Source organism: Canis lupus, chromosome 2 (assembly GCF_048164855.1).
Source record: "Canis lupus baileyi chromosome 2, mCanLup2.hap1, whole genome shotgun sequence".
In the NCBI taxonomy this organism is placed as follows: Eukaryota; Metazoa; Chordata; class Mammalia; order Carnivora; family Canidae; genus Canis; species Canis lupus.
Window position 1 is genome coordinate 11,612,892 of NC_132839.1, and position 21,978 is coordinate 11,634,869.

General features: G+C 33.7%; 1 pseudogene; it reads left to right on the plus strand.

The window, feature by feature from the left end:
• Window positions 1-529: 529 nt before the first annotated feature.
• On the plus strand, window positions 530-1,160 carry LOC140610759 (COP9 signalosome complex subunit 8 pseudogene; annotated as a pseudogene).
• The last annotated feature ends 20,818 nt before the right edge of the window (window positions 1,161-21,978 follow it).

A 21,978-nucleotide genomic window follows, 5' to 3' on the forward strand; every position in this document is an offset into this window, starting at 1 on the left:
ATTTCACTGCATCTGTAAGAGATGGGGATTTTAAGAGGAAACAGATATCCCTAATTTTCAGAAAATTAAATCACACTATTGTTTTTTGTTGTTGCCTGGAACATCAAAAAACACAGAAACTAGGCTTTTCGGGGCTAGATCATCACGGCAATGGTTTGTGAGGTATTCCCACTCCAATACTAGCAGAATTTCAGGGTTCTGAAAGCATTTGAGAGGCTTGGAAAACCAAACAGCCAACAAAGCCTCTAAACATCAACAGAGGGGATCCCCGGGGGGCTCAGCAGTTTAGTGCCTGCCTTTGGCCCAGGGCATGACGCTGGAGACCCAGGATCGAGTCCCGCATCGGGCTCCCTGCATGGAGCCTGCCTTTTCTTTCTGCCTGTGTCTCTGCCTCTCTCTCTCTCTCTCTGTGTGTCTCTCATGAATAAATAAATAAGATCTTTAAAAAAAATTAAAATAGAGGGACAGTCGTGGGTCGGCTCTGGTGAGGGTGCCCCTGCGGGACCGGCTGGGAAGATTCCAGTGGGTGATGGTGGAAAGTGCCTTCAGCAGTTTCAAGAAGCTACTGGATCAGTGCAAGAACCAGGAGCTCGAGGCTCCTGGAGGAATGCCCCCCCCCCCCGCCCCCGCCTTGTATGGTCAGCTCTTAGCTTTCTATCTGCTCCACAATGACATAAATAATATATCTTTGGAAGAGGATACCACCTGCTATAAAAGTCTGCAAATTCTGAACTTGGGGGAATTTGGTCAGTAGGACAGAGAATCTGGCCGAGAGATTTCCCTGGGATCTATATGACCATCAATGCACACCAGTGGTTGGAGACGGTCCAACAATCATGGAAGCACTTAGAGATGCAACAAGAAGAAGAGCCTTTGCCCTGGTCTCTCAAGCCTGCACCTCCATAATTGCTGATGACTTGGTGGCCTTTGTTGGGCTCCCTGTGGAGGAGGCTGTGAAAGGTATATTGGAACAAGGATGGCAAGCCGACTCTACCACAGGAATGGTTATGCCCAAAAAGCTAGTTGCAGGGGCCCTGGATGTGTCCTTTAACAGGTTTATTCCCTTATCAGAGCCCGCCCCAGTGCCCCCAATCCCCAATGAGCAGCAGTTAGCCAGACTGACTATGTGGCTTTCCTTAAAAACTGATGTATCATTCTGAGTCCAAGATCCACCTTCAGAATCCTGTATACTGACAGATATAGAAATGTAAATTTATTGGATGGATGAAGCACCTCAGCATTCCTTACTGAGTATGTGATAAAATACATATATAAAGTATATTATTATATATTTTGTCCTTAAACATTATGCTGAATAGTTATTGAAACAATTCTCATTTTGTAATATTTTACAATTTGGATGGAGCCCGTCAGTATTATGCAGTTTGTATTTCCTAGTGACTGACATAAAACAGCTCTCCTGCTTCATGTAGGTCAGTGGTTGTCAGCTGTTTGCCCCTGCCCCAGCGTACAGCATACCCCATAGGCACTGATGGTTGATAGTTGCAGTGATTCCTTTGGGGTCTGAGGAGGACTGTCCAGAGACAGTCTCTGAGCTGCCAGGGATTCTGATGCACCCCCTTCAGAGAATATGCTCTCCTTTCTCCTCACCTCCTGAATATCACTCTTAATGATATGCTGAAGTGTAGCTGAGGAACAGAAGACCACTTCCTCAGTAAACCAGTTTGTTAACTTCGATTTTTTCCTGATAGTGTGAGTATATCCATTGCTGGCAGTGGAGGGCTGGCCATGAAAATACAACTATTTAAGACCTTCAGGAGAAATGTTAGATGTAATAACTCCTTTCAGAAGAAGGGAATATTAGGGTGGAACGCATTATATTGGCAAAGAAGCTATTAAGATAAGTGATCCACTTTGTACAACTGTCTTGCAGCCTACTGGTTGCTTATTTTTATCCTTTGGTTCAAGTTCTGCCTTTTGGAGAAATACCGAACAATCTTGCAGTTTTTGTGTGATGCCCTCTGAATATTTGGAGGTGTTTATTGTATCTTCAGGTTAAAAGCCCCCCTGATTCATTTATTCTGCATTTGTTCAATAAATATTTAATTGAAAAAAAATAAACATCGACAGAATATATAGAAGTCTTCTCAGGAAATTAAAAAAATATATGACATTTTCATATATTAAATTTTGGGGAGCATTTGTCAGGACCACTTTCTATGCTGTCTAGTGCCAAGGTGTTTATCCTTGTACATATCAGATATTCTTTATCTGATAAGGGGGATATTATTCTAAATGTCTGCTGATAAATTAGCATATTCAAATCATCTAATAGGCATCTACTCAGATCACTGTAAAGTACTGTTCAGGAACTATACAGTCATTCAGGAAATAGTACAGCCATGTGGCCATGGTTCCTTTATTGCTTTCTTAGTAACAGCTGTACATTATCTGCTATTCTAGGCCCTTTCCTTCATCCTCTGTTTATATTGTTCAACTTCGGATCTTGCCACTGCCTGTACTCTATTTCTGTGTGTCTTATGCAAAACTCTTCAAGACAGGACTGATTGGTTTGGTTAGAATAACTCATATACCAGTATTATTATTAAGCTCCAGATTCACCTATGGTTGGATGGCTTTGGGCCAGATATCCTTTCCATGCCCACTCAGCTGTTGTAAGAATGACTGAGCCTTGTACTCAGCTTTTCAAGGGAAAAACCCTCTGAAGTTTTAATAAACTTACTATTTACTATTTATTTAGTAAACTTACTATGTACTATTATTTTATACCATACTAACATTGCACTATTTAATGAATTCCTCTTGTATTATTTTAATACTATACCATTAGTTTAGGGTATCTGCATATACTCATTACGTTCTGATAGAGTTTAATGACACATGTGCTATTTCATTCTCACTAAAAATCATCTTGGGATAAATGTATAAATGTGAAAAGGATTTAATAGTAAAATCTGAAGGTTATACATTTAGTAAGTAGAACATATGGGATTACAACTGATCCATATCTGACACAAACATTAATATTCTAGAATGAGCAGATACTTAGCCAAGTCTTTTATACAATACCAATAATATACACATGGTTCCAGTATATCCAGCTTCATTGAAGGTCAGAAATGGATACAAGTCAAGAAAATGAGAAGACAAGCCACAGGGTGGGAGAAAATATTTGGAAAGGATGTATCTGACAAAGGACAATTATCCAAAATTACAAAGAATATTTTAAAATGAACAGTAAAAAAATGAATAAACCAATTGATAAGTAAGCAAAAGACCTGAATAGACATGTCACTAAAGAAGCTATATAGATGAGAAACAAGCTTTTGAAAAGATCCTCATCATCCTATGCAATTAGAGAACTGTAAATTAAAATAACCATGAAATAATGCTACTAATCATGAGGAAATAGCAAATCAAAACCATAATGAGATCACCTCACACCTGTTAGGACGGTTATTAAAAGACAAAGATAACAAGTGTTGGTAGAGATAAGAGAACTCTGATGGTGAGGATGTAAAATGGTGTAGCCGCTATGGAAGATAGTATGAGACTTCCTCAAAAGATTAAAAACAGAACTACCATATGAACCAGGAATCTCATTTCGGGGTAAATATCCTAAAGAATTAAAATCAGGATATCAAAGAGATTTATGCACTCTCAGGTTCATTGCACCATTATCCATAGTATCCAACAATCTAAAGGCTGTTTAACAACTGTATTGCTAAAGAATCTTTGATATACACATATAATCTGAATATTACTCAAAAAAGAAAATCCTGCCATATGCAGAAACCTGTATTAACCTAGAGGACATTATACTATGTGAAATTAGCCAATCAGAGAAGGGAAGGTACTACATGATTCTACTTACACGAGGTACCTAAAGTTGCCAAAGTCATAGATAGTAGAATGGTGGTTTTCAGGGTCTAGGAGAGGGGAGTTGGAGAGTTGCTGTTGTGTTCAGTATGAAGTTTTACTTATACAAGATGAGTAAGTTCTAGAGATAGGCTTTACAACATTGTGTCTATAGTTAACAGTATTCTATTGTACACTCAATACGTTTTTAAAAAGGTAGATCTCGTGGTAAGTGTTCCTAATAGGATAAAAGTAAGATAAATTTAAAAATCAAAAAAAGGATAAAGTAGTTGAGATGTATGAAAGAATATAATGAACAATTATTGAATAAGTTATGCTTTTTTTTCTCCATCTCAGGAATTTTATTTTAGTGGGTTTCTTTTTAATTAAAACCACTCAATAAGATCTCTCAAGTTTTCAAAGCCAAATAGGTATCTCAGAAATTAGATTTAAGGCATCCCTAAAGAACAATTGATTTAATGCTGATTTAAAAACCATCCTACAGAATATGCCATTTGGTCTAAATAATTTTATTAGAGAAACTCTAGGTTCATGTAAGTTTTACCATCTGAAGCTATCAGAAATAATCTATTTTATGAAGACATTGGATATTATAATTCAATTTATTTGGATGCCTAATTTACACTTTTCATTGTTAATATAATCTTAGGTTAATCTTAAACATCTATGAATGTAAAGTAGCCTAAGGCCAGTAAACTTATTATAGAAAATAGAGTTTGATTAATTATGTTTTCTGTAACACAGTAAAGTAAATATAAAACAAACTAGATCACAGTTAAATTTTTATAATCTGGTAAAACCAGGGCAAAATCATATTATCAAATTTAGGTGATTTACTTAATTTGAAATATCATATAGAATTTCTTCCTTTTCATATTTGTAAAATCATATTAACACTTTAAAAACATGAAAAAGCTTCATTCCTTGCAATTTTATAACCAACTAAATAAGGATAAATCTCCTTTTAAAATTGCTGTCTAAATAGCAAAATTTTCCTTAGAAAGCTAAACATTATTCTAAAAATACCTAAGTATTCAGTCTTTGTAAGCCGATTAACATTAGAGCATCTGAAGATTTTTAAAACTTTATAATCTGATATTTTAATTTACTTCCATTTTGTTTTATAGCTTACTGTGTTGACTAGATATTCCTAGAATATGCACATCATGACAAATTTTATAAGCAACTGAAAAGGCTAACCATAATTCTAATCAAAATGGATTCCAGTGAGGGACGAGGGCATAACTGTTGCTAGGTTAGCAGTACCATGCTTCACATAGAACAGACACAGAAAGGTGGTCTTTTACAGATGAAAAACACAAAGAAATCCTGAAAAAGGCTGCAATAGCTTCTCTTCTCCCCCCAAATCACAAGTAGACAAATAATCAAAGCTGAAACTTTAGGGGCACCTGGGTGGCTCAGTCAGTTAAGCATATGCCTTCAGTTCAGGTCCTGATCTCAGACTCCTGGGATGGAGCCCCACAAGGAGCCCCCTACTCAGCCCCTGCTGAGTCTGCTTCTTCCTCTCCCTCTGCCCCTCCTCCTACTCATGCTTTCTCTCCCTCTCTCTCTCTCTCAGATAAATACATAAAATAAAATTAAAAACACACACACACACACACAAAAAAAAAAACACACACTTAAATTTTATTGGAAAAAAAAATTTTAAGACCCTTGGAGAATTAAAACAAATTTTCACAGGAGACTGTAATTTTCTCTATGACTCACTCATGGTGTGGGGCACCAAAAAACTAACCTGAGCAAAAAAGCTCCATGAAAGCTAATGTTTTAATGTTCCTTTGGCAAGTAGCGTGGTGTTTGTGAGTGAAGCTCCTGAAGAAATCTCAGTGGAACCCTCATACTGTTAAAGTGTAAAAACACTACTGAAGGTAAGAACAAAATGAAACAAAGAACAACAAAATACATACAAACAAACCTCAGTCTGTTAATTTGCAAGAGAAGGAAACCCTTGAGAAGTGATTGAAGGGTTTCCTAAGGGTTTCCTAATAATGAGGAATTTTTAAGCAAAGAGAAGGGCGGGGTTCATTTTAGTTAAGCTAATTAAGGGTTAAAAGCAAAACTTCCCTATAAGCCTGTACTGAGTTTATTAAAATAAGTCCCAGTGCTGCTTGTTTAGGAAATAGTCTTTATTTCAGTCCAGGAAGGGTCTGGTGTATTGTGGTGTAGTGTAGTCTCTCAGAGTTTGTGGGTTTTTTACCTTCTTCATTTGTTAGAGTCACTTGTAAGAAATCACTACATTTAGTTTTAAAGTTGCCTAGGCAAGTGTCACATTAACTATAAAATGTTCTTTCTAAAACAGATCAGAGAAACTACAAATAGTGAGCTACATTGCTGCAATAAAAGCTTTTTTTTTTTTTTTTCCAACTTGAAACTTTTAAAGGACTTTCAATTTTGGTCAGAGAAATAAAAAAGTTATGGGCTTAATTTTTAGCAGCGTAGAAAGTAAATAGGAAACCATGTGCTCAGGTTTAAAGTTGACAGTAACATAGATATCACCTAGTCCAAAAGCTTTATTTGATGTAGAAACCTTGCATCATAAGAAATGTGTCACTTGCTCAACATTAGACCCTGTGCTAATTGGAGAAGTATGACTGGTGTCCATGTTGAGAAAAAAAGTAACAAACAGGTTACTGTTTTTCTATTGTACCATCCAGCTCACTGTGTGTAATATTCTAAGACATTCAAATGTTTAAAAGTAATAGAATATTGAATTTTCAAAACAAAAGTTTAGACTAAATATGGAGTAGTTTGACCAACTATGCTATGGGTATATTTATAAAAGAAAATGAAAAAAAAATCTAACTTTCCATTAAAGAAAAACATCCTTTGTGCACTTGCTTTTCTTCCTTCATTTCCTTAAGTAAAACTAGGACCCCAAGACTTTTTAAGACCTATTGTCTTAACAGTGCTCAGTCTGTCATAATTAACATTCCCGAATGCTCTCCTTGGCTTGCAGTAAAGTCATTGCAAAGACTATTTTATCCTTCAGTGATAGGTATCTACCGCAGCCCAAGCACTGTTAAAAATTCAATCTGACCTTTTCTGGAACTGTTTGAGTAGATAAATAGGAAAATGTAACTGTATATTGGGAACTGTAGACATCCTTAGGCTTTCCACTGAGTTAATGAGAGATTAAGTTTGTGGGAGCATTGATTTCATCCAATTTTCAAACTGAGTTACTGCAAACCTACATTAAAAATTTAAAATATAATGTCAACATTACAAAAGGACACAATCACTCTGTACATAAGCCTCCCTTAGTAGCTTTTGAAAATTAAAATGCTGAAAATGAAAACATGGATGCTTAGAAATAAGGACCCCTATTAAAAGGAGGATACAGGGTAAAATATGTTGCTAACCTTTTCAAATTAAAGTATTTATTTTAGGTGACAACATAATTATCTAATGTTCTTAGTTAAATTTATAAAATGAGGAATACCTAAGAAATAATTCGACTACTAATATTTCACTTAAGAGATGAACATTCTTGGGCTGATATAACATGTAAACTTATGGTAAAACAATTTTCTTAACTTAGGGACTCCTCAGAGTAAATGCCAAGATAGAAATTAATTCACCTTTTAGAACCTTGAAAATTTATGCATACTTTTTTCCTCCAGTGACAATTTAAAGAGGCTTTAAGATCTTGTCAAATAATATGTTCTAGATTTGTTTTAGGATGATCATCCAATTTGGAAAGGGCTTTCCGTTTAAAAACAAAAATAATTTTAAATATTGTCAATCAATGTTTCCTTCAGGGTTTAATGATTATGAGGTAGTAGAGCCATCTCTTTGTGTTGTGTGAATTTAAGTTAAATTCGTTAATCCACGGAATATGGATATAAGTTTTTATATAGGGTAAGGGCATCTGGTTTACCATTAGGTACATATAAAATTGTACAGTTAATTTTTTTACCAAATAAATGAGAACAGTTTGATTTTAAAGGGTTTGTAAAATAATTCCACTTAGATCCCTATATACACTTAATCTCTCTTTTTTTTTAAACATTGTATTTATTTATTCATGAGAGACAGAGAGAGAGAGGCAGAGACACAGGCAGAGGGAGAAGTAGGCGCCATTCAAGGAGGCTGAGGTGGGACTCGATCCCACGTCTCCAGGATCAGGCCCGGGGCTGAAGGCGGCACTAAACCGCTGAGCTACTGAGGCTGCCCCTACACTTAATCTCTTTTAAAAAATAGAGATTAAAAAATAAATAAATAAAAAATAAAGATTAGTTTTTCATTGTTACTTTAAAATTATAGAATAAAGATGGTATAAAATAGATTGTGTCCAAATCAGTATATGTATTACTGTTTTTTATTGTGAGATAATATAATATTAGTTTCAGGTATACAAAATAATGATTCAACATTTGTATGTAGGTGAAATAATCATAACATAAGTCTATTTAGCATCCATCAGAACACAGTTATAAAATTTTGTGATGAGAACTTTTAAAATTTACTTTCATAGAAACTTTCAAATATACAGTAGTGACTATAGACACCATGCTGTACATTACATCCACATTTATTTTATAATTGGAAGTTTATATCTTTTGATTCCTTGCATTCATGCTCCCTACCCCTCATCCCCTTCCCCTGTTAACCACCAGTCTGTTAAATATCTATGAGGTATTTTGTTTTGCTTTGTTTTGTTTTAGATTCCACAGGTAAGTGAGATCTTAAATATTTGTTTTTCTCTGACTTATTTCACTTAGTATAAAGCCATTAAAGCCCATCTGTATTATCAGAAGAGGCGGTATTTTCTTTTTTTATGGCTGAATAACATTCAATTATATCTGCACATATATATATATATATATATATATATATATATATATATATAAATGTGCATAAGATCCATTATAAATATATATCACATTTTTAATCCATTCATCCATTGATAGACACTTAGATTGTTTCCATGTCTTGGCTTCTGTAAATAATGCTGTAATGACTACGGCAGTCCATATATCTTTTTGAGTTAGTGTTTTCATTTCCTTCAGCTAAAAACATAGAAGTGGAATTGCTAGATCATATGGCAATTCATTTCATTTTTTTAAAGCAACTCCAAACTTATTCCATAGTGGCTACACGAATTTACATTCCCTCAACAGTCCACAAGGGTTTCCTTTTTTCCACATCCTCTTCAGCATTTGTTATTTCTTGTCTTATTGATAATAGTCATTCTAATAGGTGTGAGGTGAGATCTCATTGTGATTTTGAGTTGCCTCTTCCTGCTAGTGATGTTAAGCATCTTTTCATATATCTGTTGCCTATTTGTATGTCTTCTTTGGAAAATTATCTATTCAGTTCCTCTGCCCATTTTCTTCTTCTTCTTCGTCTTTTTTTTTTTTTTAAGAGTATGAATGTGATAGGATGGGGGGAGCAAAGGGAGAAGGAGAGAGAAAATCTCAAGTAGACCCCACACCCAGCAAGGAGACTGCTGTTGGGCTCAATCTCATGACTTTGAGATAATGACCTGAGCTAAAATAAAGAGGCAGACATTTGACTGAGCTACCCAAACACCCCACCGCTGCCCATTTTTAAATCAGGTTAATTATTTCTCTACTGATGTGTAATCTCTTTATATATTTTTGATATGAACAGCTTATTAGGTACAATTTGCAAATATTTTCCCTCTACTTCACAAGTAGAGGTTCATACTGTTGATGGTTTCCTTTGTTGTGCAGAAAGATTTTGGTTTGATATAGTCCCACTTGTTTATTTTTGCTTTTGTTGCCTTTGCTTTTGATTTCACACCGAAGAAATCATCACCAAGACAGCTATCAAGATCCTACAGTATACATTTTCCTTTAGAAGTTTTATGGGTTTAGGTTTTATGTTCAAGTCTTTAAACCACTTTGAGTTACTTTTGTGTATGGTATAAGATAGTGGTCCAGTTTTCCCAGCACGACTTACTATAGAGACCGTTTTTTGCCCACTGTATATTCTTGGCTCCTCTGTAGTTAGTTGACTATGCATGGTTTTATTTCTGGGCTGTCTAGTCTGTTCCATTGATTGGTGTGTCCGTTTTTAATGCCAATACTGTACTGCTTTGAGTACTATAGCTTTGTAATGTGGTTCGAAATCAGCAAGTATGATGTCTCCAAGCTTTGGTGTTTTTTTTGTTTTTGTTTTTGTTTTTATTGTTTTTGACTGTTAAGGGTCTTTTATGGTTTCATACAAGTGTTAGGTTTGTTTCTTCTATTTCCGTGAAAAATACCACTGGAATTTTTATAGAGATTGAATTGAATCTGTAGATTGCTTTGGGTAAGAATGAGATATGACATGTGGGTGATAATAACTTTTCCAATCCATAACCACAGGCTATACTTGTCTCTTTCAATTTCTTTCATCAGTGTCTTACAGTTTTCAGCATATAGGTCTTTCATCTCCTTAGCTAAATTATTTCTAAATATTTGATTCTTTTTGATGCAATTGCAAATTAGACTGTTTCCTTAACTTCTTTTTCTGATGATTCTGATTGTTAGTATGTAGAAATGCAACAGATTTTTGCATATTGATTTTGTATCCTGCAACTTTACTGAATTTATTAGTTCTAATAATTTTTTTGGTTGAACCTGTAGGGTTTACTATATATAACATCATGCCATCTGCATATAGTGGCAACCAAACTTACCAATGACCAATGGCTATGGTCCCAAAATTGATATCTGCTCTGATTAAAATAAATTTCAGTATATTTTGCTCAGATTTTGCCAAAATTTCTGATAGTACTGTTCAGTTGCTTAAATTGCCATTTAATAGCTTTCTTGATTTTTTTTTGGAGTGCATATTATTTGTCTTAACTCCTTAATCTGTCTCTTTCAGCCTATTTCTCAGTGTTTTAAATTCATATTTCCAATGCTAACTTGACCTATTCAGATTAACATCCTAAAGAACTCACTGAAAAATCATATCCTAAATTGATACAATAGAATTTGGATTTTAAAAAGAGCATTCTAATTATAGCTTCCAGGAAGAATTTCAGAACAAAATGTATGAGAAAAACTCATTAATCTCTTCCAGGATTTGAATGAGTTTTGAGCCATTTTTTGGAACATAATCCAAAAAAAAAAAAAAGAATAGCTTATAGGCAAAAAGTAGAAAGTTCACTTTTGATATGCAGATTTAAAATGTTAGAAAGTTTTTAAGTATAGATGACTTTGCTTTTACCACATTATAGAGTACTTTGACATTCTATCTATATAGTAAGCAAAAGTGGTTTTACTATAAATAGTTGGTTGTTCATTTAATCTTTTTGGGGCACATTATTCCAGTTAACACCATCTTGCCTTATCAAGAAAGTGGCTTAAGTAAAAGTGAAAGATATGCTTGAGTGAGAGGAAGTACTTTAAGATATTGTTTCCCATTTGAAGCCTAGGATACATCTTAAGAGAAATATAGACATATGCAACCATGGGAGACATGTCTTTTAATAGTTTGTGGATTTTTGAGAAATCTTAATATTAGAGAGTGAGGATTTCAAGGAATAAGCATTTAGCAAAGAGTTAGATTTAGAATTTAGAAAAAAATAGTTTCAAAATATACTACCGGGGCTTCAGGACATAGAATAGAGAGCCAGAGATTATACAGTAGTTACCATGCCTAAAACTTTGTATTTTGTTTGTTTTGATAATTAATTCTTTTCTGACCCCATATTGATTTGTACAAAAATATTACTGGATGATGGAAACATTAATATATTAGCAATCTTGCCACTTTTCTCACAGCTCAGTATATTCAAGCAATGTTGAAACAAATTGGTCTATCTACATTTCTCATCTGGAGATGAAACATAACTATATCCAGGTTTAGAGAAGAACCTGTCAAAAAATATATATATATATTATGGGTGGAGTATTATCTATTACTATTTTTTCTTGATTTTACTGGAATATAATGTTTACCAAAAGCTATTTTGTGATTTTGAGATAAGTGCCTTCCATGAAATAGGATATAGTGGCATATGAGAGCTCAGTAAGGTCACATAGAATGGAATTTGGAGTTAATCCTCCTAGTTAAAAATGTAGGTTGTTAGAATTCAGGTGGAAGACAAAGGCAGGGAGAGGTGCAGTTAATGGGCAGAAATATCACTAACTATTAACATAATAAATTCAACAAGGAAGAAATTAAACAGACTCATGGAAGCAACAATATTGATTACTAAACAAGTATTTATTGAAGGCTTACTCTTTGCAAGACTCTTTGACAGACATTTGGGATACAGTGATAAACAAGACAGATTTCTCTTGCTATCAAGGATCAAGTTGTTTTCATGGCATCACCTAGAGAAAAAAATTGCTAGTTTTAACATTTATTTTTCAATCTTTATCTAGTTCTCTGTCATTTTCACCTACAGAGACCGGTTGCCACGAATGGAGAATAACTAACTGTGCAAGCTAGAAAAACAGAAACACAAAGTCAAAGCCAATAAAAACTTGAAGTAAATGAGGCAGGGAAACAGACGATGAGGGTGAAGTTTTGGGTTTTACTTGAACTACTCTCTGGGAGTCCTCAAAGACTTTTTCAGGCTTAGCTTTTATGATACACTTCCTCAACCACTCAAAACTAAGAATGTGTAATTATCAAAGGTAAAATTTTATTTTCACATTAATATAAAATGAACATACATCATATGCTTTATCTAATCCATGATTAATGAAGGCTTTGGCAAAACACTATGCACAATATTACGTAGAGTCAAAATCATATTGACTCTACAGGCAGCAGTTGTAAGAGACAAATCCAAGATGAGTTTATCTCCCTTCCTACACCCTAAGTGGGGAGGATAGATTATTGTAACACAATTATTTCTTCTGCCACCAAATAGGCAGTTTTAGCCATTGCCTTGAAAACCTGTGACTTTCAAAATGATAAAATCATAACTTTAATTTAAATATAAAGTAAGCAAAATATATAAGATATTATTTTGCCCATTAATTAATGAGGGGGAAATTAAGTTATTATGATTGGTTCAATAGGTACCCGAGAAACTAAATTATTTATAGTCAATTTAACAAAGAAATATTAGTATAACACTGTTGGGTTAGATATAAAATTGGTTCATGCTCAACAGGCCATAAATCTTTAGAGCAATCTGTTCCACCAGACAGATTTTTTTTTGTATCATTACAGTATAAAAATCTACCAAGAAGAAATTTTACTTAGTCTGAAACTATAAACCAATAGTAAAAGATAAGATCAAGTAAGTACATTACTTTAGACTATTACTGCATATTTTTTGGTCATCATTTTAATATCAGATGGAGTTGGCTCCAAAATGTTTGCCTTACTTTTGCCTCATTTCAGATAATGATTTTTTTTTTCTGATAACCTTTGTCACATGGATATTTCATACTGTCAAATCTCCCTACACAAATATCTGAGTATTTGAATGTGTCATAATCCCCCTTTCTCTTGGCTTGAGTTGAGAGGAAAAGAACGTTTCTTCCTTCCTCATGGTCTTGAGGAAAAAATATATCACACTGACAATATTATCTGAGGAAATCTTCCCTTGCAAAGTTCAATCCCATCATTTTATATTCTAGACCTAAGTGATCACTAATGTGGGCAGAGCTGATTTGTAAAAAAATGTAAAAGGTCATTTACCTTTCTTTTGGATAAGAAGATATTTATGATTTCTTTTTAAGTATTTTATTTATTTGAGCACATGGACACAAGAGGGGTGGGGAAAGGGAGAAGCAGGTTCTCCACTGAGCAAGGAGCCCTATGCGGGACTCAATCCCAGGACTCTGAGTTTATGACCTGAGCTGAAGGCAGACACTTAACTGACTGAGCCACCCAGGCAACCTATATGATCTTTTGTATATCCTTTGACTTTGGGGCTCAACCAAGATAATAACAGGGAGAGTCCATATTTAACATCCTGCTTTCGCTTTACAAATGCCATTTTATAATATTCCTCATTAATGTCTTGCAAACTGCCTATAACTCTTACGTTATTCTACAATTATAGTTCATTTTGTAGAGCTACCTGTCTCCCTTTATCTCTAAATTCTCAGCACACTGAGCCCTTATGTATAATTTGATCTAAATAGAAGTTTCAATGTATATATTAGATATCATTGATATATTAAAATATAAAATGTATTTCCTGGCTGAGATCTGAGCTGAAAGGGAATCCCTGTACCTGTGGTTCTCAAATGACAATCTGTGTACAGGTAGTATCAGTATCATTTAAAGCTCTCATTGAAAACATAAATTATCAGATACCTATCCAGGTTTATCAATCATTATTTTGCAAGGCTAATTTAGGAATCTGTACTTTTCATAGTGTCCATAGATGAGTAAAATGCCCAACCAGGTTTGAAGGACCGATCTGTTGTTGAATGTTCATGTGTTTGATGCTTCTAGTATATCCACTTACTTGGAGTATCACTTCACGCAGCAGCAGGTGATTATTTTACTACTAAGAAATTTCATGTGAATGTTTGTCTGGCTCTTTCTCCTCCCCCAGCTTACACAAAATAGAATAACAGAACAAAAATCAAAATTTTAAAGCCAGTTACTGAATACCTCTCAATAGTAGTAGTATCTTCGTATCTTGAGTCAATACTACTCAAATATTCATATAGTTTCTTCATTTTATTTAAATATTTTAGTGTTATTTTTTTTAATACTGGGAAATAATGAAGGGCAGAGCTACATACATCAGAAATATCCCTTGTTTATGCTCAAGTCATTATCTTTTAGATCGATGACAAACAGCTATAAGTTAAGTGACAGGCATTTTAAATGTCTGCATTTGGGAATCTGCCTCCTAAATCTGAGTCATAAAACACAGACAAGAGAGTTGTGCTCCTCAGATCTTGGGATAGTGCTCCAGGTGGTTTAATTATCTCTTGGGGCTTCTGGGCCTTGACAGTGGATATAGTTCTTGGCCTTATATTTTCACATATTTATAAAGACAGCTGTTCACAGGCTGTCACTCTAGTTATGAAATTATATTCATTTTATTCCACATGGGTACAAGATCCATTATGTGACACAACTGGCATACAGCCAGGAAAAAGATAGAATTTTAGAGAGTAACAATGGCAATTTCTGAGCTCTGGCTACCAGCATGACCCTAAGATCTTAACATGTCTACTTTTCCAGACTTTTCTATCGCCCTTTCCTTTCCTGGACATCATGACTAGACATGCACACATCTTCACCCTTCTGAATGGGCTGTGGTATGTGCCTTTGTGCTATTGCTTATACGGTTCATATGGGGAGTCAACTTCTTCCATTTTCACATGACCAAGTCCATTCAATTTTAAAGTTCAGTTTAGAGGATGAGTTACTGATGACTTCAATCATTATTTCCTTTCTTCATGAAAAGTACACTTGCATGGACTACTATAAAAATCTATCATCTAATCTGTCATAGAGTCTGTAAAATTATACTGCAATTATTTATTTGTCATCTTTACTAGTCACAATAGTCCTTGGACACTTTATCTCGTTCAGTATGGCCACCTATTTAGAAGCTTGTAACACAGTAGGCATTCAGATAAAAACTAATGATCTAGCTAAATTTATTCTGCAGGACTACATCCCAGCCTATTGATAATATTCTTACTTTTGAAATATAGAAATAAGAGAAATGATGAGGATTTTATCCTAAAGAAATTTTGCTAAAATTTTGCATGTAATGCTATTAAATTTTCCTATTGCCTTAATTAACATTTTCAGTTACGTATGTTACATGGATTTTCACGGTAGGTCACTTTTCAAATAATTGTGTCAGAACTCTGATATACAAATTTTCAGTAACTTCATCTAAAACCTGTGAAGATACATCGGTTGTCTTTGACATTAAAATATAAATATATATATATTCATTTATAATATTCTGTATTTTTATCAAATAATCATTGAAGTAAAATAAATATGTAAATGCTGATAAGAAGCCCATAAGTATTGGTTTTTGTTAGTTGAACAAAGATTTATAATATTTTATAGAATTTCTTAGAACCATAGAACATCTGTACAAGCATATTGATTTAAATGATTTACCAAATATTTATGCTATTTTCAAGTTCTTTGAATTATTAAATTTGAATTAGCCATTAATCATGCCACTAATAGCACTCTAAAAATATACTGCTTTAGAATTAGGAAGTATAATACTAAGGAATTTTGAATTTATACCAGCAAAGATTTAATCTTAATTTGATCATGAATGATTTTATGACTTGAATATATTTTACCATGTTCTACATTCCTTTTTATAAAAACATTAAATGTTCAAAAAAACTTAAATGTTTAATTTATATTTTTGTAATATGTTGATAAATAATGGTTTGATTGCCTTTTTAAATGACATTGATTATTAATTTGGTATATTTTTCTGTATTTTCTTTTTTGGTTCTTAGAATATTGTTCTGTTTTTGTCATGGAAAAACTGTGATTATAATGTCCAAAGAGAGATTCCTTTCTATATCATTTTGACTAGTAGAAATCAATTATATATCATGAACTTTAATTTAGCTCCAATTAGATAATACAAAATAGATATTTTATTTTAAATTGGAAGTGACAAATGTCAAGTTAGAATTAACTGTAGTTATATAAAACTAAACTTACTACACAGTCAATGATAAAATAATTCTTCACAACATAAGGAGATTCTCTTAGTTTCATTTTATCTTTTTTTAGTTGAAGTATAAACAATGTTATGTTAGTTTCATGTACATAACACAATGATTTGACAATTCTATACATTATTCAGTGCTCACCATTAAAGTAGTCAGTGTCACCATACATTGTTATTAAATATTATTGACTATATTCTCTATGCTGTATTTATCATTTCTGTGACTTATTTTATAAGTGAAAGTACCTTTTAATCCCCTTTATCTATTTCACCCACTACCCTTCCCATCTCCCCAATGGCTAACCCTCTAGTTTGTTCTCTGTATAAAAGAGTCTGTTTCTGGCTTTTTTTGTTTGTTTGTTTGTTTGTTTTGTTTTTCATTTTGTTTTTCATTTTTTCATTTGGTTGGTTGATATTTTAGATTCCACATATAAGTAAAATCATATGATTTTACTTATATGAAATCAGTCCGACTGATTTCACTTAGCGTAATATACTCTAGGTCCATCTGTGTGGCCACAAATGTCAAGAGTTCATTCTTATTTATTCCTAATATTCTATTCTGTGTGTGTGTGCATTTGAGTCTATACATTCATTTACATACTCCTTTATCCATTTATTTATCAGCGAACCCTGAGTTTCTTTCCATATCTTGGTTAATGTAAATAATGCTGCAATAAACACAAGGGTGCATGCATCTTTTCAACTTAGTGTCTTTGTTTTCTTTGATTGAATACCTAGTAGTGCAATTCCTGGATCACATGCAATTTTAATTCTTTGAGAAACCTCCATATTGTTTTCTAGAGTGGATGAACCAATTTACATTCCTACCAACAGTGCACAAGCGTTCCCTTTTCTCTACATCCTTTCCAACATTATTATTTCTCATATTTTTAGATACTAGCTATTTGGATTGGTGTGCGGTAACATCTCCTCACGCTTTTGATTTACATCTCTCTGATGGCTAGTGATGTTTAGCATCTTTCTATATATCAGTTAGCTATCTGTATGTCTTCTTTGGAAAACTGTCTACTCAATTCCTCTGCCCATTTTTTAATTGGATTGTTTCTTTTTGGTGTTGAGTTATATCATTTTAAAATATATTTTAGATATTAACCTCTAATTGGATATTCATTTGCAAATATCTTCTCCCATTCAGAGGGCTGCCTTTTGGTAATTTCCTCTGCTGTGCAAAAATTTTTGGTGTAGTCCCAATGGTTTATTTTTTTTAATTTACTTTTTTAGAGGAAGAGAGAGGGAGAGGGGCAGAGGGAGAGAAAGCATCTTTATCAAGCTTCACACTCAGTATAGAGCCCAAGGCAGGGCTTGATCTAGCCACCCTGAGATCGCGGCCTGAGCTGAAATCAAGAGTTGGATGTTTAGGATGTTTAACCAACTGAGCCACCTAGGCTCCCCTTCAATAGTTTATTTTTGCTTTTGTTTCCCTTGCCTAAGGTGGTATATCCATAAAAATGTTGGTAAAGGCAATGTCCAAGAGATTACTATTTTTTCTTTTTCTTATGGTTTCAGGTCTCACATTTAGGTCACATTTTTCCATTTTAGTTTATCTTTGTGTATGGTGTAAGAAAGTGATCTAGTTTTCCCAACACTGTTATTGAAGAGACTGTCTTTTCCTCATTGCATATCCTTGCCTCCTTTGATATACATTAATTGACCAGATAGGTGTAGGTATATCTGGCCTCTCTATTCTGTTCTGTTGATGTATGTGTCTGTTTTTATGCCAGTATCATAATATTTTGATTAAAATAGATTTGTAGTAGATCATAAAATCTGGAATTCTGATGATTTCAGCTTTGTTCTTTCTCAGGATTGCTTTGGCTATTTGAGGTCTTCTCTGCTTCTATACAAATTGTAGTATCTCTTCTAGGGCTATACAAATATTATAGGTATTTTGATAGGGATTGCATTGAATTTGTAGGTTGTTTTGGGTAGTATGGATATTTTAATATTAATTCTTCCAATCTATGGACATAATATTTATTTGTGTTGTCTTCAACTCCTTCATTGCTATCTTATAATTTCATTTATTTGTGCTGTCTTCAACTCTTTCATTGCTATCTTATAATTTTCAGAGCATGGGTCTTTTACCTCCTTGGTTAGATGAATTTCTAAGTATTTTACTCTTCCTAGTGCAGTTACAAATGAGATTGTTTTGAATTTCCATTTCTGCTACTTCATTATTACTGCATAGAAATGCAAACAGATTTCTGTATATCAAGTTTAAATCCTGAAAATGTACTGATATGTTTTATTTTTTTTTTAGCAGAGTTTAGGGTTTTCTATATATAGTATGTCATCTGCAGAGAGTGACATTTTTACTTCTTCCTTACCAATTTGGATGCCTTTTATTTCTTTTTCTTGTCTAATTGCTAAACTAGGACTTCCACTATTATTTCAATAAAATTGGAGCGAGTTGACAAACTTGTGTTGTTACTGATCTTAGAGGAAATTCTTTCGTTTTTCACCACTGAGTATAATGTTAGCTGTGCCTTTTCATATATGGTCTTTGGTATATTGAAGAATATTTTATCTTAATCCACTTTGTTGACAGTGTTTACCATGAGCAGGTGTTGTATTTTTTCAAATGCTTTTTCTGCATCTATTAAGATGATCATAAGATTTTTACTCTTTTTTTTTTTTTTAATAATGGTATGTATTACACTGATTAATTTACAAATATTGAACCACCCTTGAATTCCTAGAATAAGTCCCACTTGATAATAGTTAATGATTTTTAATGTATTCTTAAATTTGGTTTTTGGTAATTTTTTTAAGGATTTTTGCAGCTATGTCAATCAGAGATTGACCAGTAGTTTGTTTTGTTTTGTTTGCTTAGCAGTTTTTTTTTATCTGGTTTTGGTATCAAGATAATGCTGTCCTCTAGAATGAATTTGGAAATTTTCTTTCCTCTTTTATTTTTTGGAATAGTATGAGAAGAATGGTATTAATTTTTCTTTAAATGCTTGGTAAAATTCAACTGTGAAGCCATTTGGTGCTGGACTTTTGCTTATTGGAGGGTTTAGAGTACAGATTCAGTTTCATTACTAGCAATTGGTCTGTTTAATTTTTTTCTTTCTTTTTAAAAAAATATTTTATTTATTCATAACAGACACAGAAAGAAGCAGGACATAGGCAGAGGGAGAAGCAAGCTCCCTGTGAGGAGCCTTATGGAGCTCAATCCCAAGACCCCAGCATCAGGACCTGAGCCAAAGGCAGATGCTCAACCACTGAGCCACCCAGGTCCCCAAATTTTATATTTCTTTCTGATTCAGTTTTGGAAGATGGTGTGTTTCTAGGAATTTACCAATTTCTTCAAGATTGTCTAATTTGTTGGCACATCATTTTTCATAATATTCTTTGTATGTATTTCACAGTGTCAGTTGTTTCTCTTCCTTCATTTCTGATTTTGAGTTTTCTCTTCTTGATGAGTCGGCTATTATCAATTTTTTTAATCTTTTTGAAGAATCAGCTCCCAGTTTCATTAATTTTTAAAAGTCTTTCTTTTTCAATTTAAGTTCAAGTTAACATATAGTGTATTGTTAGTTTCAGTTGCATATAACACCAGTGTTCATTATACCAAGTACCCTTCTTAATACCCATCACTCAATTACCCTATCCCCCTACTTACCTCCTCTCCAGCAACCCTTAGGTTGTTCCCTATGGTTGAATCTCCTAAAATTTGCCTCCCTCTGTTTTGATCTTTATTTTCCTTCCCTTCTCCTATATTCTTCTGTTTTGTTTCTAAATTTTACATATGAGCTAAATCATATGCTATTTCTCTTTCTCTGACTGGCATAATACACACTAGTTCCATCCATATCATTGCAAATGGCAAGATTTCATTCTTTTCATTATTGTGGCCAAGTAACATACCATTGTGTATGCATATATACATATACATATACATATACATATACATATACATATACACACACACCACACCTTTATCCATCTATTCATTTGTCAATGGACATCTTGGTCCTTTCCACAATTTAGCTATTGTGGACATTGCTGCTATAAACATTAGGGTGTATATGCTCCCTTTAAATAACTATTTTCATAGTCTTGGGATAAATACCTAGTAGTACAATTGCTGGGTCATAGGGCAGGTCTATTTTTAACTTTTTGAGGAACCTCCATACTGTTTCTCAGAGTGGCTGCACCAGTTTCCTTTCCCACCAATGTGTAAGAGAGTTCCCTTTTCTCCACATCCTTGCCAAAAGCTGCTGTTTCCTGAATTGTTAATTTTAGCCAGTCTGACAATTGTGAAGTGGTATCTCATTGTGCTTTTGATTTGTATTTCTCTGGTGATGAGTGATGTTGAAAATTGTTTCATATGTCTGTCTTCTTTAAAGAAATGTCTATTCATATCTTCTGTGCATTTCTTGACAGAGTTTTTATTTTGGGGGTGTTGAGTTTGATAAGTTCTTTATACATTTTGGATACTGACCCTTTATTTAATATGTCATCTGCAAATATATTCCCCCATTCTGTCGGATGCCTTTTAGTTTTGCTGATTGTTTCCTTTGCTGTGCTTTTTATAAAAGCTTTTTATCCTAATGAAGTCCCAATAATTCATTTTTGCTTTTGTTTCCCTTGCCTCTGGAGATGTGTCTAACAAGAAGCTGTGGAGGCTGGAGGTTAAAGAGGTTGCTGTCTATTTTCTCCTCTAGGATTTTGATGCATTTCCAGCTCACATTTAGGTCTTTAATCCATCTTGAATTTATTTTTGTGTATCGTGTAAAAAAAATAGTCCAGTTTAATTCTTCTGCCTGTGGCTGTCCAATATTCCCAAAACCATTTGTTAAAGAGATTGTCTTTTTTCCATTGGATATCCTTCCCTCTTTGTAAAAGATTAGTTGACCACAGAGTTGAGGGTCCATTTCCGGGTTCTCTATTCTGTTACATTGATCTCTATGTCTGTTTTTGTGCCAGTACCATATTGTCTTGATGATTATAGTTTTGTAATACAGCTTGAAGTCTGGAAATGTGATTCCTCCAGCTTTGATTTTCTTTTTTAACATTGTCTATTCAGGGTCTTTTCTGTTTCCATACAAATTTTAAAATTGTTCCAGTTCCATGAAAAATGCTGGTGTTACTTTGATAGGGATTGCATTGAATGTATAGATTGCTTTGGGTAATGTAGGCATTTTAACAATATTTGTTCTTCCAATCCATGAGCATGAAATATTTTTTTTTCCATTTCTTTGGGTCTTCCTCAATTTTGTTCATAAGTTTTCCGATTGCAGACCTTTTACTTCTTTGGCTAGGTTTATTCCTAGGTATCTTACTGTTTTTGTTGCAATTTTAAATGGGATCGATTCCTTGATTCTTTTTCTGCTGCTGGTCTAGTAATGCAAATGACTTCTGTGCATTGACTTTATACCCTGCAACTTAGCTGAATTCCTGTATCAGTTCTACCATTTTTTCTGGTGGAGTCTTTCAGGTTTTCTACAAAGTATCCT